The sequence below is a fragment of the Palaemon carinicauda genome, chromosome 21 (genome assembly GCF_036898095.1).
Source record: "Palaemon carinicauda isolate YSFRI2023 chromosome 21, ASM3689809v2, whole genome shotgun sequence".
Lineage (NCBI taxonomy): Eukaryota > Metazoa > Arthropoda > Malacostraca > Decapoda > Palaemonidae > Palaemon > Palaemon carinicauda.
The window spans coordinates 8371822-8395908 of record NC_090745.1 but is presented as its reverse complement, the minus strand read 5'-3'; the positions used below and the strand labels follow the sequence as shown (position 1 = coordinate 8395908).

The following is a 24087-nucleotide window of genomic DNA, read 5'->3' as shown; positions in this document are numbered from 1 at the left end:
TCGTTGCTTGCATAGGCTATAAGCTCTCCACTTCATGAGCACTGAGGCTTTCTTGTACTCTTTCCCTTATTGTTTTGCCTTCGTAGGAACATTTTAATTGCTCTCTCCTGGCAAGAGAAGTACCCCCACACTTGTTCTCTACAATTGTCACTTCCCATAGGTTTGGCATCACTTTGCAATTGGGAATCGCTTAATCGCAGTTTACTCTGGTTCTTAGGCGATTGTTTCTTTAGTCACCAGGGATCTTTCACAAATATTAACTTTACTTTCCCAGTGCTACTAGCCCAATCCTGCAACCCCAAAGAAAGGAAAGTAGAGGTCACTGAAGCACAGAATAACTGATTGGACCAAGTCTCACGCAACTTCAGCCTACAGCATTTCTCTGCATGGTATTGTGCGAGGAGCAGCAGCACTGTACCAAACCCAACCCATGTTAGAGATTTCTTGGTAAGGGTTTTCAGAGGCCGCACAATTGCCACCACTGCTCATCACTGCAGTGATGGAGGATGCCCTTCAACTTCTTTGGGACAACTTGGGTACTTTCACCTTTCGACCCTTTTGCTTGATATGTAATGTCACCAACAGTGTGGTGACGACCCCAAATATCAGGATGATCTTACTTTACCTACTTTACTTACTTTACTTTGATGGCTGCTTTTCCAGTCCCTTACAGCAGGGGAATCCCACTCTCTACAGGACCTCCACTGTCGTTTTACCTTGTTCGTTCAGAGTAATTAACGTTTCATATCGCTTATTGTTCATTTACAGTTAAATCGTCACTGTCAAAAGACTCATGAAATAAGAAAGTCTTCAGTTTCCTCTTCAAAACATTTAATGTCTTCAATCATTCGAATGTTTTGTGGGAGCTTATTATATAGTCTCGGGGTCGCATATTTAAAGGCTCTGGAGCCTACAGTAGACATATATCTAGGTTCCAATAGTTTGAAGCCATCTGTAACTATTCTCATGTCGACACGATTTGTTGGCTGCGCAATATGTAGCAATTCTCTTAAGTATTGTGGATGCCCGGTTCTGATAACTTGGTGGGTTATTGTACATACTTTAAATTCAATCCTCGCTTTAACCGGCAGCCAGTGTAAATAGATTAGTATAGGGGTGATCCTTTCTCTAGGTGGGACACCTTTTATCAGTCTTGCTCCTCTGTTTATTATGTTTTGTAATTTAAGTTGCACTTTTGGTAAATTGTAATAGAGTTGCAATAGTCAATCCTGGTAATAACACAGTTTATCACAAATTTCTTTACAGAATTTTCGTCCCGGTACTTTTTTTATAAACGCAATATTTCTTAGATGATAACCAGCAGTTTTTATTACCATATTTATTTGGGCATTTAGAGACGGATTACAGTCAAGAAATACACCTAGATCTCGAACTTTATTAGATATCGGCACCAAGTCATTATGTTCGTTTGAATATTCTCTTGCCCACCACCATGCATTCAGTTTTATTCTCATTTAATTTTAGTTGTTTAAATGTCATCCATTCTCTAACACTATCAAGGATTTGGTTTAGAGTAGAGTCATGTATATCATTTATGGAAAGTAAAATTGTGTGTCATCTGCAAATAGTTTAAACTTCACGCCATGCATTTGTAGCATTTTCGATAGACCAATAGTATAGATGCAGAATAAGATTGGGCCAAGTACACTCCCCTGGGGTACCCCTCTGTTTAAGGGTTCATATGATGATAAGAGTTTTTAAATATTTAACTTAGCCGGTGAATATATAATAGCTGAGGTCTCGGACGGCTCGACAGAAACACAAAAAACTCGCGAGCGATCGCCATGAAGGTTGCGGGTGTGCCCACCAGCGCCAACTATCGGCCAGATACAGCATATACATGTAAACAGCTCCAGTTCTTCTCTGTCGGTCTTGTCGACAAGTTGATTCCATTACTCGCTGTTGACCTGGAGTTTTTCGTCATTCTTGGTGAAGTACTTCTTTTTGGTTTTGAGTGAGTGCAGGTGTTTTTTATCTTCAATTAAAACTCTTGAACCCTTTATTGGATAGATTTTATTGTTGATGACTTTGGATTGTTTTTGGATTTTCTTTGACTTTTCAAAATGGCTGACCCTTCTCCGATTCCTAAATTTCGTAAATGTAATGCTAGGGATTGTAACAAACGTCTTCCAAAGGCCTCTCTCGACCCACATACCGTGTGTTCTAATTGCCGGGGTAAAACCTGCCAATTAGGAGATCGGTGTGATGAGTGCGTGGTACTTTTGGAATTCGACTGGCTAGAGTTTGATAAGTATTCTCGTAAGCTTGAGAGAGATAGGGTGAGGAGAAGTTCCTCTAGATCATTAGATTTTTCCTCCTCCCATGCCCCTGAACCTAATCCTTCCCCTGTAGTAGTTGTGCCTGAACCTTCTACTAGCACTCATGAACCATCCATGCGGGATATGTTGCTTGCCATTCAAGCGTTGGGCGAGAGAGTTGAGTCTTTGGCAACGGATCGTAATCAAATCATGGCGGATGTGAAAGTGTTAAAGTGTCAGAGTGCCACATTAGAAAATCGTGGGGATAAAGTGATTAGTGCGCAAAGTGTTTTTAGTGTTGCGACCGAGGGTTCGTCTGTTCGTGCTTGTCGTTCGCCTAGTCCGAGACCTCTTGCAAGCTCCCATGCACCAGGGAGAAGTAATGTCGTAGGACTTATGGGGATGAGAGGCTCTAACCAACGAACAGACGTTCCCTCTAGGGCATGTCTCGTCAAGACCGTCCTTACCATAAGACGAGCGAGGCGGTTTTCTCCTCATCAACCGAAGGCTTCTCGCGAAAGAAACCTTGGAGCAAAGTTTCTAGACCCTTAAAGCGGAAGTCAGTCCCTTCAGGACAAGTCCAGCGTCCTGGCTGTAGCCATTGGGACAGCTCTGACCCTGTGCAGTCATCGGAAGACTGCTCGCCGCCTAAACGAAAGTGTAACACGGGCTCCGAGAGTCTCAGTAAAGGCAATGTTTTGCCGTCACAGACGTTACCATCGTCTTGGCCTGTACCGACTCCCGTTGATCCTAAATGGGTTGTCCTGCAGGATATGCAGAATAAGCTTGCCTCCCTTATGGAGGAGTATACCGTTGAGCAGGTTCACGATGATCCTCACCGTTACGCTGATCGAGATCCTGGCCTTCAGCCGCCCAAACGAGCCTTTACTCGTCCTGTTGACGTTACAAAGTCACGTCAGTCACGTGAATTGGAGCCTCACTCGATGCAGTCCCGTGTTGACGTTCAGCCGCTTGTTGACGTTCAGCCGCCACCGCATGCTCGTGTTGACGTTCAGGACGTTCGCCAACCAGCTCAGTTGCCTTGTTTTGACGTTGAGCGTCAAGCACCGCAGTCAAGGGTTGTTTTGACTGCTCAATCTAGGCAGTCAAGGCAGTCTCGACTTGACGTCGAACGTCCTCCCACTCCTGTTGCTGTTGCTGGTCAGTCCTTTAAGCAGTTACATGACGTAGCGTCCTTGACTGCTACTGATGCTCCTTTGCGTGTGGACTTTGCTTGTCAAGCATTGCCACCACGGCAGGTCTCTTCCGTGCTTGAGACTCATTAATTGTCGGACGAGGTTCCTTCAGATGAGGATGTTGCTGATCCCCTGCCTACTGATAATCCTTTGGACGTTTTATCAGATGTGGAAGAGCCTAAGGCTGCGCAACCTTCCATGGATTTTAAGAAAATCATGATGGTTTTTAAGGATCTTTTCCCAGATCATTTTGTCACTGCTGCTCCTCGTTCGCCTCCGTCTGAGTTTGCGCTAGGCTTAGCTGCTGCCAAGCCTTCCTTTACTAAGCTAGTGCTTTCTCGCTCTTCTAAGAGGGCTTTACGTCTACTAGGCGACTGGTTGGTTACCAGGAGGAGTTTGGGGAAGACGGCCTTTGCCTTCCCACCTTTTAAACTAGCTTCTAGAGCGAGCGTCTGGTATGACACGGGAGAAGTTCTCGGCTTGGGAGTCCCTGCCTCTGCCCATGGTGACTTCTCAAGCCTCGTACTCTCTCCCCGTCGCCTGGTCATGAGACGCTCTAAAATTTGTTGGTCCTCCTCGGACCTTGACCATCTCCTTAAAGGGGTTTTCAGGGCCTTCGAAGTTTTTAACTTTTTAGATTGGTCTCTAGGAGAATTAAGCAGGAAGATCTCGTCTGCTGACCAGGATGTGTCCTTGCTTATTATGTCTTGTATGGACAAAGCCATCCGCGATGGCTCCAATGAGCTCGCCTCCACCTTTACGTCTGGAGTCTTGAAGAAGAGAGAAACCCTTTGCTCTTTCCTTTCAGCAGGAGTTACTCCCTGTCAAAGATCGGAACTTCTCTTTGCTCCCTTATCGGCTGCCTTGTTTCCTCAACAGCTGATCAAGGACATTGCTGCTTCGCTTGTACAGAAGGATACACATGACCTGATGGCTTCTTCTGCTCGCAAGGGAGCTCCTTCTTCATCCTTTGTTGTGAGACCCAGAATCGAGACTCCTGCGTCTAGGTTTATCCCGCCCTTTCGTGGCAGAGCTCCCAGCAGGGGAGGCGCTCGTACCGAAGGAAAGAGAGGCAAGAGGAGAGGATCCAAGACCTCCCGTGGCAGAGTCTGACTGCCCACGTCCTCAGACAGCGGTAGGGGCCAGACTGAACAACTTCTGGCAGGCCTGGGAGAAGAGGGGTGCAGACCAAGAGTCTGTGTTGTTGCTCAAGGAGGGGTACAAAATACCTTTTGTACGCAGACCTCCTCTAGTAACAATTCCTCTAGACCTCTCTCCCAGGTATCGTGAGGAGTCAAAGAGACAAGCTCTACATCACCAGGTGTCTCTGTTGCTAGAGAAGGGAGCGGTGGTGAAAGTCTCGGACCTTCAATCACCGGGATTTTACAACCATCTCTTCCTAGTCCCAAAGCATACGGGAGGTTGGAGGCCAGTGCTGGACGTCAGTGCGCTCAACGTTTTTGTTACGAAAACAAAATTTACGATGGAGACCACGAAGTCCGTCCTAGCAGCGGTCAGAGAGGGAGACTGGATGGACTCTCTCGACCTGCAGGATGCGTACTTCCACATTCCTATACACCCAGATTCCCAACCGTATATGAGGTTTGTTTACAGGAATGTGGTGTACCAGTTTCGAGCACTGTGCTTCAGCCTCAGCCCTGCTCCTCTCGTGTTTACAAGGCTCATGAGGAATGTGGCAAAATTCCTTCATTTATCGGGAATTCGAGCCTCCCTGTACTTGGACGACTGGCTTCTCAGAGCATCGTCCAGTCATCGCTGTCTGCAGGACCTACACTGGACGTTGGGTCTGGCAAAGGAGTTGGGACTGTTGGTAAACTTAGAAAAGTCTCAACTGATTCCATCCCAGACGATTCTCTATTTGGGGATGGAGATTCGCAGTCTAGTTTTTCGGGCTTTTCCGTCTGCCACCCGAATAGAGCAAGCCCTGCTCAAAGTCCGACTCATGCTGAAGAAAGACCGTTGTTCAGTAAGAAGTTGGATGAGCCTTGTAGGAACTCTGTCATCCCTGGAGCAGTTTGTCTCGTTAGGGAGACTTCACCTTCGCCCTCTCCAGTTCCATCTAGACTCTCACTGGAACAAGAGCAAGACTTTAGAAGCTGTATCAATCCCGGTCTCCGAGCCAGTAAAAGCATGCCTGAACTGGTGGGACAGCAACATAAGTGAGAGAGGGTCTGTCCCTGGCAGTCAAGAACCCAAACCACGTGTTGTTCTCAGACGCGTCGGATTTGGGTTGGGGTGCGACTCTGGACGGTCGGGAATGTTCGGGTCTTTGGACGTCGGTTCAGAAGAGCATGCACATAAACGGCAAGGAGCTATTAGCGGTCCACTTGGCCTTGATGAGTTTCGAGAGCATTCTTCGAAACAAAGTGGTAGAGGTCAATTCAGACAACACCACAGCTTTGGCATACATCTCCAAGCAAGGAGGCACTCACTCCCACACTCTGTTCGTGATCGCAAGGGACCTCCTCATCTGGTCAAAAAATCGAGGCATCTCCCTGTTGATAAGGTTCATCCAGGGGGACTTGAACGTCTTGGCAGACTGTCTCAGTCGGAGAGGTCAGGTGATCCCCACGGAATGGACCCTCCACAAGGACGTGTGCAAGAGTCTTTGGGCGACTTGGGGTCAACCCTCCATAGACCTCTTTGCCACCGTGTTGACCAAAAGGCTCCCGACCTATTGCTCGCCAGTACCAGATCCAGAGGCGACCCACATAGACGCGTTTCTACTGGACTGGTCTCGCCTGGACTTGTACGCATTCCCACCGTTCAAGATCGTCAACAAGGTACTGCAGAAGTTCGCCTCTCACGAAGGGACAAGGTTGACGTTGGTTGCTCCCCTCTGGCCCGCAAGAGAGTGGTTCACAGAGGTACTTCAATGGCTGGTAGACATTCCAAGGAGTCTTCCTCTAAGGATAGATCTCTTACGGCAGCCCCACGTAAGGGATCTTCATCAAAGCCTCCCCACGCTTCGTCTGACTGCCTTCAGACTATCGAAAGACACTCAAGAGCTCGAGGCTTTTCGAAGGAGGCAGCCAGAGCGATTGCGAGAGCTAGGAGAGCTTCTACCATCAAAGTATACCAGTCGAAGTGGGAAGTCTTTAGAGACTGGTGCAAGTCAGCATCTATTTCCTCTTCCAGTACCTCTGTAGCCCAAATCGCAGATTTTCTCCTACATCTGAGAAATGTTCGCTCCCTCTCAGCTCCCACTATTAAGGGCTACAGGAGCATGTTGGCGTCTGTATTCAGACATAGAGGCTTAGATCTTTCCAATAATAAAGATCTCCTAGATCTCCTTAAGTCTTTCGAGACCTCTAAGGAGTGTCGTATGGCAACTCCTGGATGGAACTTAGACGTGGTCCTAAGGTTTCTAATGTCCGACAGGTTTGAGCCCTTACATTCAGCCTCCCTGAAGGATCTCACCCTCAAGACACTTTTCTTAGTGTGCTTGGCTTCGGCTAAAAGGGTCAGTGAGATCCATGCCTTCAGTAAGAACATCGGCTTTTCCCCAGATAAAGCCACAAGTTCACTTCAGCTTGGTTTCTTGGCCAAAAATGAACTGCCTTCTCGTCCTTGGCCCAAGTCATTTGATATACCTTGCCTGTCAGAGATCGTAGGCAACGAGCTTGAAAGAGTGCTGTGTCCAGTTAGAGCTCTGAAGTTTTATTTAGCTCAGATTAAATCCTTACGAGGTGGATCTGAGGCCTTGTGGTGCTCAGTTAAGAAGCCTTCATTGCCTATGTCAAAGAATGCTTTGTCATATTTTATTAGATTTTTAATCCGAGAGGCTCATTCTCACTTGAGTGAAAAAGACCGTTGCTTGCTTAAGGTTAAGACGCACGAAGTAAGAGCTATAGCAACTTCCGTGGCCTTTAAGCAAAACAGATCTCTGCGAAGTATTATGGACGCGACCTTTTGGAGAAGCAAGTCGGTATTCGTGTCATTTTACTTAAAAGATGTCCAGACTCTTTATGAGGACTGCTACACACTAGGTCCATTCGTTGCAGCGAGTGCAGTAGTGGGTGAGGGTTCTACCACTACATTCCCTTAATTCCAATATCCTTTTAATCTGTCTCTTGAAATGTTTTTAATCTTGTTTTGGGTTGTACGGAAGGCTAAGAAGCCTTCCGCATCCTGGTTGATTTGGCGGGTGGTCTAATGTCATTTCTTGAGAGCGCCCAGATTAAGGGTTTTGATGAGGTCCTGTTGTATGGGTTGTCGCCCTGGATACTTCAGCTCCTGGGAGTCTTTCAGCATCCTGAGAGGATGGCTGGGCTTCGTGAGGAAAGCGGACTAACAAGGCAGAGTAATCGTCAGAGTCAGCTTCCTTACCAGGTACCTATATTTATTTTGGTTTTGTTATGATATAACTGTCAAAAACTCTAAGCATATACGCCGTAAACTGTATTAATACTGGTCTCTACCCACCACCTTGGGTGTGAATCAGCTATTATATATTCACCGGCTAAGTTAAATATTTAAAGATGATATTTTGATTATAAAATGAAATTTTGAATATACTTACCTGGTGAATATATAAATTAAAGGCCCCCCCTTCCTCCCCGATAGAGACCCAGCGGGATGAGAAGAACTGGAGCTGTTTACATGTATATGCGGTATCTGGCCGATAGTTGGTGCTGGTGGGCACACCCGCAACCTTCATGGCGATCGCTCGCAAGTTTTTTGTGTTTCTGTCGAGCCGTCCGAGACGTCAGCTATTATATATTCACCGGGTAAGTATATTCAAAAATTTATTTTATAATCAAAATATCATTTCCAATTTGTACACAGTAATTTCTACCAACTAAGTAGTCTTTTAGGTATTTGAAGGCTTGATCTTCAACGCCGATGGACTGTAGATCATTTAGTTGCAGTTCATGCACCACTGTATCAAAAGCCGCACTGAGATCGAGCAGTATTAAGATACCACTTTTATTTTCATCCATCATTTCAAGCATATCATTTACAACAGAGCAGATGGCTGTCTCCGTAGAGTATAGTTTTCTGTAAGCAGATTGGTTGTCAGGCAAAGCTTCTATTACTTCTAAGTGACTGACTAGTTGTTCAAGAATTACATATTCAAGCACTTTTGAGACAAAGGATAGATTTTAAATAGGTCTATATGAGCTTAATTCCTGGTATTCCAGTGCAATTTTGAGAACTGGTGTGACTATAGCCATTTTCTCAGATTTAGGAAACTTACATTCATCAATGTTTGCATTTGCTATTCTCATTATTATTTTGGCTAGACTAGAAAAGTCCTTCTCTCCAAGTACCTCGGATATTGGCATAGGATCGATTGTGGAGTTTTTCTTTGCTCTCTTGATAATTCTGGTGATGTCATCTTGTGTTATGTTGTTAAATTGTATTAATTTTGTCTGTGTGCCTGGTGTCTCATTAATCTGATGTTGAGTATTTACAAATGACTTGGTTATATTTTCAATTTTGTTTTTATGAATAGAACTTACCTAGCAGTTATATATATATAGCTTAAGTCTCTGACCTTCAGCAGAATTTTTCAAAAAAACGCGGCAACCACCTTGTGGTGGTTGTGTGGTTAGGTGGTTAACAACCCTTACCGGGTGGTACTAGGAATCATTCCCGTTTTCGGTTCTTCAGTTCATCTCTGCAACACGTTGGTCTGTCATTAAGAGTTTTTCTTAGCTTTCCCTGTATCGCTGTACCAGTCTGCTATTTGGAGAAGTACACTGATTTGGAGATTTGGTAATCATGTTTTTGTTATTTCTTTGCTTTTTTGCTGTTGTCATTAAGACTGATAAGTTTCAATTCCGTGTTTGTGCGAATGAGGAATGTAAGGTGAGGTTGCCGAAAATGGCGGTAGACCCTCACACCGTGTGTTTGAGTTTTAGGGGTTTTGAATGTGCCCTTAATAACAGGTGGGGGGAATGTAAGATATTGAATGAAAAGGATTGGTTGGTTGTAAAGCACTATATGCGTAAACTAGAGCTCGAAAGAGTTAGGAGAGCTTCTAGGTCTAAATCTGAATCTGTTAGTGGGAGGGAAGACGAGCTTAAGTGTTGATTTATCATTTGAGCCTGTAATTAATTCCTCTTTGGAAGTTGATCCTTCCCTTGAGTTAGTAACTCCTGCCCCTTCTACAGGATCCGTATCTGCGGATGACCCTCGGTATGCTAGGATGGCTGCCGAGTTGAAGGCCATTAAAGAGCAACTTGCGGCCTTTAAAGGTAAGAAAAGTGAGAATGATTTTAGTGCTTGTGAAAGTGCAGTGGAGGTGGCGACTGACTGAACCTGTCATTACCCTAGGTCTAGACCTATACCAAGCTCCCAGGACCAAGGGAGAAGGTACGTCGACAACTGAAAGGGGGTGAGAGGTACGTACCCTCGGTCAGCCATCGCCTCAGACAGTCCTGTTGCCGATTCCCAGGCTGCTCTTGACCGCCACGGAAAAGGCGCGTCGGATGTGTTAGTTTCTTCTTCGAATCCCTCTCCAGACGCAAATGGAAGTTTGAGGCTTCAAGACCTACGAAGAGGAGGTGGAACCGTGACGAACTGTCTCGTTCTCACTCTCCCGGTTCTAGTAGCTATGAACCTTGTCCGTTGGAGGACGATTTAGACTCCGTGCCTGTGAAAAGGATGAAGTCTAGGTCCGTTAGTGTAATTTGTCAGCCCTCTCCTTCGGGACTGCAAGACCCAGTAGAAGTTGCTAAGTCTTTTATGTCTGTAATGCAGGAACAACTTTTTTTTGTTAGTTCAAGCGTTTAGCCGCCCTCACGCCCAGCCCGATAGACGTAAAGACGACTCTTTGCCTATTAAGAAGTTAGCTTAAAAGAGAGAACAGAGTTCCTCTCCTAAGGAACCCTTGCGCTCTTCTTCAAAGACACGACGCCATTCTGCTTCCGCTACTGCTTGACACCAGGACGATTCCGCCTCTCGCTCTCGGCGCCAGGACGATACCTCCTCTCTCTCTCGGCGCCAGGACGATGACGGCATGCTTATGCAGGACGAAACTTCCTGTCATCGCCAGGATGATACCGCCTCTCGTTCTTGACACCAGGACGATACTGCCTCTCGTTCTCTTTGTCAGGACGATACCACCTCTCGTTCTTGACGCCAGAACGATACTGCCTCTCGTTTTCTTTGTCAGGACGACTCTGCCTCTCGTTTTCTTTGTCAGGACGACTCTGCCTCTCGTTCTCGACGCCAGGACGATACCGCCTCTCATTCTCGACGCCAGGATGACTCTGCCTCTCGCTCTCGGCGCGAGGACGATACCAGCCTACTTCCTCGAGACGATTCTGCCTCTCGTTACCAGGACGTTAACAGCTCTCGGCGTAAGGACTCTCACCTTCGGGACTCTTCCTCCTACTGCACCAAGGACTCTTCTAGCTCTCGGCGCCAGGACGATACCTCTTCACGGCGCCAGGACGACACCTACGCTCGGCGACAGGACGCAAGCTGTTCTCTGGGTCAAGCTTCTTGCAGCCCTCTTTTGCAGGACGAATCATTCGATTTTCCGTTGTCGGATTCTAAGGAGCCTTCTTCACGTTTGAAGGATGTTGCAGAGGTAGATCAGGATCTTGAGGAGGTCTCTGATGACCAAGATAAACCTGCTGACACTGCCGGAGATTACAAAGTTCTCTCGCTCTCTCCTTGAACTTTATGGAGAGGAATTCTAACCTGCTGTCCCGCGATCTCCTCAATCCCAATTTAGCAGAAAAAGGCCAAGAAACAGTCAGACTTCAAGATGAAGCTGTCGATTTCTGCAAAGAAGGCTCTTGAGAAGATGGATGTCTGGATGAAGGAACGGAGACAAGCAGTCAAGACTTCCTTCTCGTTTCCACCAGCTTGTCTTGCTTCGGAGGCTGGCATGTGGTATGAGACTGAGGAACCTCTGGGTCTGGGAGTTCCTGCCTCCTCCAAGGGTGACTTCTCTGGCTTAGTGGATTCGGCTAGAAGGCATGCTCTCAACTCGGCCAAGGTCATGTGGTCGATGTCGGAGCTGGATCACCTCGTCAAAGGCATTTTTAGAGCCTTTGAGGTTTTTAGTTTTTTAGACTGGTCGCTAGGGACTCTGGCCAGGAAAACGGACAAGATGGAAGGAACTAGGGACCTAACCAGTATCATGTCCTGTATGGACAAGTCCCTCAGAGATGGGGCTAATGAGTTGGCTTTGCTGTTTTCAGCAGGAATCCTGAAGAGAGCTCTGCTTTGCGTTTACTTCAAGGTCTGTAACCGTTGCGCAGAAGTCTGAGCTTCTTTACGCCCCCATGTCGCAACATCTTTTTCCTGAGGCCCCTGTGAGAGACATTACGCTTTCTCTGGCCCAAAATGCCACCCAAGACCTGTTATCGCATTCGGCTCGTAAGCCCTTGGCAGCCGCTCCTTCTACTTTGAAGCGGGAGGATAAGAAATTCCAGCAACCCTTTCGAGGCAGGACTACTTCAAGACCAGATTTTAGAGGAAGAAGGCAAGTCAGGAGCAAGATCGAACAGAGGTTCGTTCAGAGCTTGCTCCAGAAAATGAAGTACACCTCCTCCGGACAGTAGGCGCAAGACTGTCAGGTTTTTGGCAGTCTTGGAAGAGAAGAGGGGCAGACACCTGGTCCCTCTCAGTCATCAAGGAAGGATACAAGATCCCCTTTTTGAAGAAGCCTCCTCTCGCAGATACTCCGCTGGACTTAGTAGCTCAGTACACAGATCCGGGGAAACAGAAGGCCCTCCTGGATCTAGTCAATCAGATGTTGGACAAGGGAGCGATAGAACCAGTTTGGGATCTATCCTCCCCAGGCTTTTACAATCTCCTGTTTCTAGTGCCCAAGAACTCGGGTGGATGGAGACCCGTCCTGGATGTCAGCTCTCTGAACGTCTTCGTGGAGAAGACGAAGTTCTCCATGGAGACGACTCAGTCTGTGCTGGCATTAGTACGTCCAGGGGACTGGATGGTGTCTCTCGATTTGCAGGACGCGTATTTTCACGTCCCCATCCATCCGACTTCAAGGAAGTACTGTACCTGAGATTTGTAATGCAGGGCAAGTGCTTCCAATTCAGAGAGCTTTGCTTCGATCTCAGCACGGCTCCTCAAGTCTTAACCAGGATAATGGCGAATGTATCAGGCTGGCTGCATCAAAGTGTCAGGCTGGCTGCATCAAAAGGGGATAAGGATATCCTTTTATCTGGACGATTGGCTAATTCGTTCACGATCAAAGGAGAAATGTAAGGAGAAATGTCTGGAGGATTTACGAAAGACTTTAGTGATGGCTCAAGATCTAGGCTTGGTCATCAACAGGGAGAAGTCTCGGATTAAGCCGAATCAGACCATTCTCTATTTGGGGATAGTTCTGAATTCAGTTCTTTTTCGGGCTTCTCTCTCACAGGAAAGACAGACCAAATGTCTCGAAAAGGTCCGAAGTTTCCTGGACAAGAAGAGGTGCTCAGTGAAGGAATGGATGAGTTTGCTGGGAACTCTCTCCCCCCTCGAGCAGTTCGTCTCACTGGGGAGACTCCATTTAAGGCCTCTACAGCACTTTCTTTCGAAAACGTGGAACAGAAAGACGCAGGAAGACTCCTTTTCCATCCCCATTCCAGCAGAAGTCAAGGATCTTCTGAAGTGGTGGCTGGATCCAGCCTTGTTGGGGGAAGGGATCTCCTTATACAGGATGAACCCAGACCTAGTGTTGTTTTCGGACGCGTCAGAGTCAGGTTGGGGGGCAACACTAGGAAGCAAGGAGGTCTCAGGCTCTTGGGAAGGGAGTCAGTTGGAATGGCACATCAACAAGAAGGAGCTGATGGCCATTTTTCTAGGGCTAAAAGCCTTCAAAGAGACTGTGTCTGGGAAGATTGTGGAGTTCAACTCAGACAACACCACAGCTCTTGCATACATCAGAAAGCAAGGGGGGACTCACTCTCTGTCTCTGTTCGAAACGGCACGGGAGCTCCTTCTTTGGGCGAAGGAGAACAAGGTAGATCTGCTGACGAGGTTTGTACAGGGACAGAGGAATGTGAGGGCGGACATGCTCAGCAGGAAAGAGCAGGTTCTTCCCACAGATTGGACCCTCAACCAACAGGTCTGTCAGTCTCTCTGGAGGCTGTGGGGGAGACCCCTAATAGATCTTTTCGCCTCCAATTTGAGCAAGAGGATCCCCAACTATTGATCCCTGGTCCCGGACGAGGAGGCGATAGCAGTGGATTCCTTTTTGATGGATTGGACGGGAATGGACACGTATGCCTTTCTCCTGTTCAAGATCATCAATCTGGTCGTCAGGAAATTCGCCCTCCTCGATTCGGGACGAATGATCCTGGTAGCTCCATTCTGGCCAACGAGAGAATGGTTCACGGAAGTGGTGGACATGTTGATGGACTTTCCAAGAAGCCTTCCTGCAAGTCCAAAGCTGCTCAGACAACCCCACTTCTAGAGGTATCATCTAAACCCCCTCACTCTCAAACTGACTGCCTTCAGACTATCGAGAAGCTTGTCAGAGCGAGAGGATTTTCGGTGTAAGCTGCAAAAGCTATCGCCAGAGCGAGGAGGGTCTCTTCACAGAGAGTCTACCAGTCCAAGTGGGAGGCTTTTAGAGCTTGGTGTAGGAAGCACAAACTTTCCTCATCCACTACCTCTGTGAGCCAGATTGCTGATTCTTTGTTGTACCTCAGGCAGGATGCTAAGCTGACAGTGTCCACAATCAAAGGGTACAAAAGCATGCTCGCTACAGTCTGTCGGCATAGAGGCTTGGACTTGTCTCACAATAAGGACTTACATGACCTTGTAAAGTCTTTTGAGACATCCAAACAGGTCCAGTTAAAGCCCCCTTCTTGGAACCTTGATGTGGTTCTTAAAGTTCTGTGCACCAAGAGATTTGAACCCATCTCACAAGCTTCTCTTAGGGAGGTTACGAAGAAAACCCTCTTCCTTTTGGCCTTAGCAACAGCTAAAAGGGTCAGTGAGGTCCATGCAATTGAAAAGCAGGTAGGCTTCAATCTGAATGGGGCAGTTTGTGCCTTAAGAATAGATTTCCTTGCCAAGAAGGAGAACCCTTCAAAGCCCTGGCCAAGGACCTTTGAGGTTCCTAACCTGACTAACCTAGTGGGTCAAGAGCAAGAGAGGCTCCTCTGTCCAGTCCGAGCCCTCAAAGCCTACTTGTCTCACACTAAAAATATGAGAGGCTCTTCTAGCTCCTTGTGGTGTTCGGTGAAAGATCCTCAGAAGCCCCTTTCTAAGAACGCTTTGTCTTTTTTCCTGGGGAAAGTTAAAAGGGAAGCGCATCTCTTGTGTGAGGAAGAACACTAAGGCCTTTTAAAAGTGTAGGCTCACAAAGCGAGAGCCATTGCGACCTCTCTTGCTTATCGCAAGAACATGTCGGTCGGACAAATTATGGATGCAACGTTCTGGAAGAGCAACTCTGTGTTCGCCTCTCATTACCTCAGAGAGGTGAGAGTGGATTATGAGGAATGTTATACCTTGGGCCCATACGTAGCTACGGCTTCTGTATTAGGCAAAGGAATTACTACCTCCCCCCAACCTTAGTTTTTGTACGCCTGTGTGTGGGTTGGTGTTTTTAATGGTTTTAATGGTTGTCTGAGGACGTCGACTTGCGTACAGTCACCTCAGTCTAGTTAGATAATTGATATCTACTTTTCAAGGTTAGGTGGTTAGTTTTTGTAAGGTTGGAGTTTTTAATATATGGGTAATAGTAGTCCTGAAGTAGTCAGATTGTTGGTCTCACCCCGTTGACAGAATCGATTGAGTGTTTTCAGCATTGCAGGTCACATCCTGGCTGACACTCATAAGGGAAAGCGACTCAAGAGGCAGGAACCTTTGAAGTCAGCTACCTTAGCAGGTAAGGAATCAGGTGTTCTTTTATCCTACAACTTTTTTGGTTGTTTCCCCAACGATGTTTACTGTCTTATCACCCTCCTCCAAGTGTGAGAATCAGCTATATATATATAACTGCCAGGTAAGTTCTATTTTTATGATAAAAAGTTTTATGAATACTTACCTGGCAGTTATATATATATTCTAAGGCCCACCCACCTCCCCTCAGGAGACAGGTCGGGCATAGATGAACTGAAGAACAGAAAATGGGAATGATTCCTAGTACCACCCGGTAAGGGTTGTTAACCACCTAACCGCACAATCACCACAAGGCGGTTGCCGCGTTTTTTTTTTTTAAATTCTGCCCAAAGTCAGAGACTTAAGCTATATGTATATAACTGCCCGGTAAGTATTCATAAAACTTTGTTTTATCATAAAAACTCCATTTTTAAATAATACTAGAAAACTATTTGCTAGTTCCTGTCATTTTTAAAGAATATAAAAAAATTTTTGCTAGTTCCTGGTCATTGTATCCATCAGGTAGCTTTTTTTCTTTTACATTTCCCATTATACCATTCAGGAGACGATATAACTTATTTATTGTCTTGGTTACTTCCAAGTGGCCACACAAAGTTGTTTATGGATTTGCTGATGCAGCTTGTCAAGGTACTAAGAGAACTACCCTAATGGCCTAATCATTTCTGTCAGCTTTCTCTGTAGAGGTATAACAGCTAAGTGTCATACCTATCACTTCACACTTTACAACTATCCAGCTTCTCCTCCAAGAGAGAAGCTTCTATGAAGCACCTCACAGGAGATGCTTGGATATCTGTAAAGATCCCAGCTAATATATACCAGGAAAAGTGGGAAATTTCTTGCCTGGATACTTCTCTATTCAGAGCCTCTCTACAGTTGATAGATGATTTCCTATTTTTTCTATACCAAGAGAAGCTCCTGTGTCTCAACAGTGAAAGGGTATCAGTTCAACTCAGAACAACTGAGGCTGTTCTTCATCAGTGGAAGGTTTCAGAATTTGATTCTACAGTCAAACAGTCTAGAACGCAGGCTCACGAAGTCAGGGGTATCGACTCTACCCTAGCCTTTAAGAATAATCTCTTCATGGTGCACGTGCTGAAGGCAGAAATTTAGAAGCGCCCGGCAACCTTCACTGCTCACCACCTTTGAGTAAAACCACAAGTACCTTGAGTGTTTTACTCTTGAACCTGTGGTAGCTACTTAGCAGGTTGTGCAGTAAGCCTCACTCCAGCACAGGTCAAAAAGAATATCTTCTAAGATAGCAGTCATGCCATAAGTCTAGAAATAAAATGTAAAATATGTCTGGCCATTCTTCCTGCCTCCCCTCCCTTGGGGTACAGTAGTCGTGCCATTGTGTTGCTGGAGTTGATGTTAAAATACAGTAAGCTATGCAATAAGGTAACTAATTTTATCATTTTGGTATCTCCCCCATCCTCCTGTATAGGGGAGCATGGATGGAATGTATGCACACTCATTTCTCCTAGGTTAAAGGTCAAAATGAGGTTTGCTCTACCTGTTAGGTAAGCGTAGCCTACTTCCAGCACAATAGGCAACCTTGGTTTTTCTTGAGAGTTTAACCACCGTCCCAGCTTCGTTGAAGTCCTAATCCTATTAAAGGCCTCAGGTTTGTATAGTTAAGAAACATACAAATTACCTTTAAAAATTTGTGATTTTACATAGCAAGTACTTTTGATATAATGGCCTGGTTCCTAAACACTTATTCCAAAAAGCACATTTTGGGTGCTCTATTAACTAATTGATAAATATAAATTATTTTTTTCCTGTGACAACAAAACATACTATGGAAATCTGAAATTTTAATTTTATCACTTATTTTATAAATTGGAGAAAATACCTTTGGTTAAGGCAAGCCATTGTGGTATTTTTAAACTATTATTTCAGATTTATGGCTCGTCATGAGTATTTCACCATCAATCTGCTATAATTTGTAACATAACCTCTTGTATCTTGTTCTTAATTTTCCTTATTGTCGGGATAAAAATAAATGATGTTATCATCATTTCTTCTTCACAGATCAGAAATATCATTCATGTATGTATTTTCCACTTTGCATTTTTAACATGTTAACCTTTCTTTCATTATTAGGATTTCCCTATCCATATTTCTTATGAAGCTGTGGGGGTGCCATTCCTTTCTATAAATATCAATATTTTCATCTTTTTCTTTGCCTCAATTGTTTCCTATATCTTTATTATTTTCTTTAATTTTTCAGGGTTCTTTTCCTCCAGTTTCTTATTTTTCCTATTTTCATTCTATATTTACTAAAAATTTCTTCGATGCTGCTGCTCCTGCTCTTTTCATAATGGTTTTGCAATTTTTTCTTGTATTGTGTCCCCCGATTAATCTCATCAAAGTTTATGATATTATGGAACTGTTATTTTCATCTTAGTCTATTCTATAAGACACGGGCTATATTCCTGTTTCTGCTTTGATACCTCAGTATGGATTACTTGATGGTTGTGTATACATATTTTCTTATTCTGTATTGCAAAAAGTTTCCAGGTATTTGTTTCTTTATCAATTATATCACACATTAGGAAATATTGTTGGAACAATCACTATTTCAGTTTTTCTGACTCCCATTTTTCATTATCTCCATATACTGTACACATATTTCTTCAACCATGTATGTGTTCCTTTGAGCTTTCATATTCATACTCTCTTTTCCTTGTTTCTTTTCTCTTGTGCATCATTCTCCAAAATACTTATCTGTTATTGCTATTTCATTTCAATGAGTGATGTTGAATATTGTATAAATTTAAATTTTCTCTGCACTGGCACTGCGGTAATAGAGTATAATACAGTGAAATTCATATTGCCTAGTGCCGAACTGATTAAAAAATTATTTAAACTGTAATACTAGTATTTCCTGCTGTCAACTTTCTATGAATAAATGCTCTCCTAGTCAGTGAAAAAAAAAAACAAGGGTTTTACTGCTTAAAAGTAAAATGGTCATAGTCTAAAGTTTGTCAAAAGCATTTACATTTCTTTTTTTTTTTTTTGTATTTCATGCAAAAATCACTAACATGTTTTTCAACACCAAATATTGCTTAATGTGCTTCGATTTTTTCCCAATATTTTTATTAATATGAACAATAAATTCGTTCATTTGGAGGCAAAGGATTTGGCCTACAGTTATGTTGGGAGGGAAATTTAGATAGGTATAATATTAACGAAAGTTAAACCATTTGTCTAACAAGCTGGAGATGTCTGCTGGTCATGTAAAATGGATAACAAAATATTTATGTAAGAGAAAAATATAGCAGTTATTCAAATATCTATTTCTGTATAAATACTTCCAATTTCTTTGTTGGACTACTCTTCCATAAGGTGTAGAAAAATAATAAGAATGAAATTTAGAAAAGGACAGACTATTTATACATTTAATTGAAATTAAAATGCTTTTAGGATATTTTATATTGGATTAGTAAATGGCATTGACACTACAGCTAAACATTTAGTTAGTTAGTCATGGAACATTAAATTTTCTCGATTTTCACTAGGTAGGTGATGGGCACGTCCAGTCACAAGGATTCGATCCCCACCTCACGGTGTGCCCTGGTTTGATAGTTTGCTAAAGAAATGACTATAGCAGTTGTGACTCTTCACCTTCTCCACAAAAGTGTAATAGAGGCATAATTTTACATCTATAACTGTACTCTTTTAAATCTCCTAACTGTTAAGTTGGGAAGGGTGCTCACACTACATACTATATACTGATTTATTTTACAGAAATTTGAAATACTGACACAAACTTCCTTCATTGCAGCAGCTAATTTTTGTGGAAACCTTACGAGACCACACTGTAAAGGAAGACTGTTACCTGAAGCCAGCTAAAGTGATGTTTGCATTAGGAAGCAGATATATAAATGCTGTGAATGATTAACTTTTTACACAATAAGAGGAGATTAAAATTGGAGTTTGTCTGAAAAGGTAAGATGATGATGATCCTCTTTATGAATTAAATGCTACTGCTTGAGAATTTTGAAACATAGATGTTTAAGTTAACAGTAAGTATTGGTAGGTAAATGAATTTGTTCGGGTTACGGGTTAAAGCAATGTATTGTTAGAGAACTTCATTTGTTAGTGTTTGATTATATTTGTATTGAGCAGTGAAGATAGAAGACTAAATATTCTACGTCCTAAGGATGTTTTAATGAGAATTTAATTGTCATAGTTATGTATTCAACATTTATGATGAAATAAAGATTTTAACAATATCTTCAATAATCTGTTAAGCATCTTGGAGTAAATCATATCAGTAATTTGTGAAAACTTGATTAAATCAGATAATAGTAATTAACCTCCATCTAAAGCTATGCAAGGAGTTCCATCTTAATTCAGGATGATGATAATACAAGTCTAGAAGAAAATCTGATTAAAGATCGGGCTATCAGGGCCATTTACAATATGAAGTAGTGATACACAACACACATTGTTTTCTCCTGTTCAGTGGTCAACCTTGCAACATTCTAAATGCACCACTTCTAGATAATTTAGTTTTAAAAAAAAATGTTGCAGATGCATAACATTAGCGTTGGTTTTGAATTTCCCCCAAAAATATTCTGTGCCACTAACAAAAATTTAGTCATGAATGGTTAAATGAGTGTAATCTTTAGCAGAGTTAACTTAATAAACATGCAAAAGAAAAGGACAGAAATTGCATTTTCATAGTTGAAATAAAGAAAATTATAAAAATAAAGCTTTGGTCTAATGTCTTTGGAAAACAAAATCTACAAGGATTTCATATTAGTCAAAGTATATTATGAAAGCATGTCTCTTAAAGTCTCAAAAGATTATTGCGTGGTATGAATTGTAATGGCAAAAGCTTGTGGCATTTTTAACGCTCGGGAATATTCTAATTGCACTTTGACATCAGGATGTAATTAGTTTGAATTTCACAATTGAAGTGAAGAGGTTGTAATTATGAATTTTATTTGTATTATTATTTCCAGGTCTGAAGTGTGAAGAATTTCAATAAGTTAACTGATAGAGAAGGAAACTTCTGTGCAAACAATAATGAGCAAACTAATCAGTCTTATTAAATGTACTTTGAAGATGATGGATGACTAATACAGGTATTCTATGCATTTCTTTCTGTAAATGAATTTGTGCACATGCACAAAAATAATGTTCTCTCGTATGCTTTCTTTCAACACTTGAGTTAAAATTGTTAAAAAAAATAGCTTTTGATTTTGTATATAATCCTATCAAATGCTATGAATGGAAAGGCACAGGAATTTGTATGAAAATATAGATAATCAATAAATATTATAATCAAAATATACCTTTAAAGTTTTGTTCATTATATATAGTTAATTCTGTAAAAAAAGTGGTTTTCAACCCAAATTTTAATTCTGTAAAAAAAGTGGTTTTCAACCCAAATTTTAAAAAGGTTATACTTTAAAAAGAAATGCTTTTGTTTTATTTTCATCAATATTACTTAGTGTAAGAGGTATTTTACATAATTCTTCTTCCTTTTTTCTTGTGTGCAAATCTTCCAGTAATATGTCATTTGATGTTACATTTTTAGTAATTCATAATACTAATGAAATAATTTTAATCAATTAAGTAAAACTAGAGTATTTATTTTGTTGATCAACCTATTTTTCATACAATTTTAGATGAATAATTAAAATTCAGGCTTGTAATTTACATTTTATACTGAAAACTTATTTTGAACAATTATTTTTAAAAGTCCAACTTACTTTATTGTCCAATAGGACAAGGTGATTTGGAATAAGTTAGATCATATTCACTTTTTTAACTTTATTTTCCGTGATGGTGTTGCCAGGACCCTGCTACCCGTATTAACCTTGGGGAAAAGTTCAGCTGCTGCGTAGTGAAATGGTTACCAAATACTGCTGTCGTCTGGAGTCCCATTGTTGGTCATCTGCACTTGTTCCAATAAGAATTATGAAATGATGGTTAATGGTACCTGCTGACATCTCTTCTCATGTGCTGCTGCTTCCCACTATTATGTTGCTGGCTAGAAACTTAAAAGCATTGGATGTATGTAACCATCATCGAAGCAGGTGATGATCCCTGAAGATGCCTCGACAACTGGAAAGATACTTAGAATTTCAGAAATTCTGCATACATAACGTATGACTGATAGGATCTCCAGTCATTTTTTATGTTCCTCCAATATACTATTGGTGACAGAAGGGGTTTCTTCTACATGTTCTCAAAGTATTTGGTAAATTCCTAAAGTAAGGGTGATTGACCTTGAATCCTGCTGGATGGATTGAATTGATTGATTTAGTGTATTCAGGCATGTAATCCTGCTGGAATGTAGGAAAATATTATATGTCCTTTTTACTATCCATCTTCATGAACTTGATTTGATATATTTATAGAATGCCTTAAGTTTCTCAAGCAAGGCTTGCTTACTGCCTGCAACTGTGTCTTAAATAAATAGATCACTGGCCAATATGTTCTCACTAGAACTGTGCCATCCTCCAAGATATTGCTTCCCACTAGCATGCTGGATGGATATGTTCTCACTAGAACTGTGCCATCCTCCAAGATATTGCTTCCCACTAGCATGCTGGATGGATTTTCTACTGAGAGAATTTTTAAGTGTCTAAATTAACACTGCTGTTGGCAACATTGTAAGTTCTCTACACAAATAGAATGTAGTTTATCTTTAATACTGATCACTTTAGATGTTCTGCATCCTACTAAACTGGTGTCTATAGTCAGTCATTTTTCAAATCTTGCTGTCCATTGTAATGCCTTTCACTAGAATTTAGATGAGGTTTCCTTAGAAATGATATAAATGAAGAGGATTGAAGTTAAATGAAGAGGATTGAAGTTACATTCCACTGCAACATAGTAGCCAACTCTTCCCTGTGGCTTCCATTCTACTAGGAACAAACCCCAATCCTCTATTGCCATGTCTTGCCAAGTTTTACATCCCACTAATTCCTACAGGAATTCAGTGGAATTTAATAGCAGATTGAATAAAATTACTGCAATTTCTAAAATTAAAAGCATTTTAAAAGCTTTAGTATTTTTAATACAATCCTTCATTGAAATGTATTTGGTTTAAAGACACAAACAACAAAACTGTTAGTTATATTTGATCAAAAAGACATTACATAAACAAGATTCACATAATAACTGATAATTACTGATAATTTGAGGTTTCACGCCGCTTTGATAATATTTTGTGTTGCGCTTTACTTCATTACTTCTGGTACACTGCCACCTGCTTTGCTTCATGTGTAATGTACTGGAATTAATGAAACCACTTGTACTACCACAACATAAAGCTGTACTAGTATGAAGAATCTCTTCATTATCTGGGAAAAGGTTCTCTTATAAGCAGAAACCTTGTTTTGCGTTAAAAGATACATCAAGAGAAAAATTATGTACTAGAAGAGACAGAAATATAGAGAAATTCCAGAATAAGTTACAAGTAAAAACTAGTATATTTGTCTTATCAGAGAATAAGTCCACTATATCTTCTTATACTTAAATCAGCCGCTAACATTTGTTTAACCAAAAGAACCTGTACTGAATTTGCATAGATATAAAAAACAACCTTTATAAGGGTTGCATTAATCTGAACAAACATTGTGTAATCTACTCAATCCCATGGCATGTATATTTTTACTCTCCTATTACAGCAATAATATTTGATACATTTTACATTTAAACAAAATCATCGAGCAAGGGCCAAAGACATCAGTCCTATCAGTTATCATCAATCCATTTTTAAATTTACATATCAAAACAATTTATATGTGAATTTGATGCAATAAAATTTTCAAGGGGTTTTGTAAGAGTTAAATCCATCCTATTAATAATTACTACTAAATTGGCCACTAATACGTCATAAAACTAAGATTTTAATTACAAATATTCTGGGATGCTTCATAATAGCTTATATGGTACTAGCTTTTAGCTGGTTTGTTAGTCATGACTATATCTACTTCCCGTCTCTGCGCATAACTTCGTTTAGTGCTCAATTTGATGTAGGAAAACCTACCTGATTAGCAAAAAAAAAACTTCTTTTGAGATCTTATGCATACTGTCCAAACCTGTAGACTAACCTTTACAATTGTTGGTGGGTTGAGGGCATAAGCAACCTTTTTTGCAATTTCCACTCTTCCTTCGAGAGAAATTTTATAAAAGACACTCACCGATTATCAATGGCTTCTATAAATTGCTGGAATCTAGCTCTACACTTCATAGGTTTTATAATACTTTCCTTTGTTCCATCAGCAGCAACATCTGCCTGATTCCTTTAGTGGTTTGATGCAAGAACAAGTTCCTCCAATTACCAAGGACTGGGAGCTGATGGCATAATCCTGTAGAGAAAGTAAGGGAAATAATTGTGGAAGTATAACGGGTATCATTGAACAAATCGATAGCATTTCATAATGACTTCTGCATCAGTTTGAATTTTATTGAAGAGTCAAGCTATAACTTGATAAAGGTGGGCTATCTTTATTGTTGTTGTTGTTAATATTATTCAAGCTACAACACTAGTTGGAAGGCAGGATGCTATAAGGCCGAGGGCTCCAACAAGGAAGAATGCCCAGTACAATACATACATACGCCAAGGCACTTCCCCCAATTTTGGGGGGTAGCCGACATCAACAAATGAAACAAAAACCAAAAAAGGGACCTCTACTCTATACGTTCCTCCCAGCCTAACAAGGGACTCAACCGAGTTCAGCTGGTACTGCTAGGGTGCCACAGCCCACCCTCCCACATTTATCTACCACAGATGAAGC

The 24087-nt window shown here is 42.0% G+C and overlaps 1 protein-coding gene across 10 annotated transcripts in view; it reads left to right on the top strand.

The window, feature by feature from the left end:
* LOC137614625 (uncharacterized) overlaps positions 1-23657 on the top strand; it is a 146525-nt gene extending 122868 nt beyond the window's left edge. For 9 of the 10 annotated variants that reach the window (XR_011039109.1, XR_011039103.1, XR_011039106.1 and 6 more), the window contains 3 exons: positions 19110-19273; positions 20296-20418; positions 21135-23657. The gene's annotated coding sequence lies outside the window, so the exon portion shown is untranslated. The remainder of the gene's footprint in view (positions 1-19109; positions 19274-20295; positions 20419-21134) is intronic. The other variant, XR_011039105.1, reaches the window with a different exon arrangement.
* Positions 23658-24087: the final 430 nt, after the last annotated feature.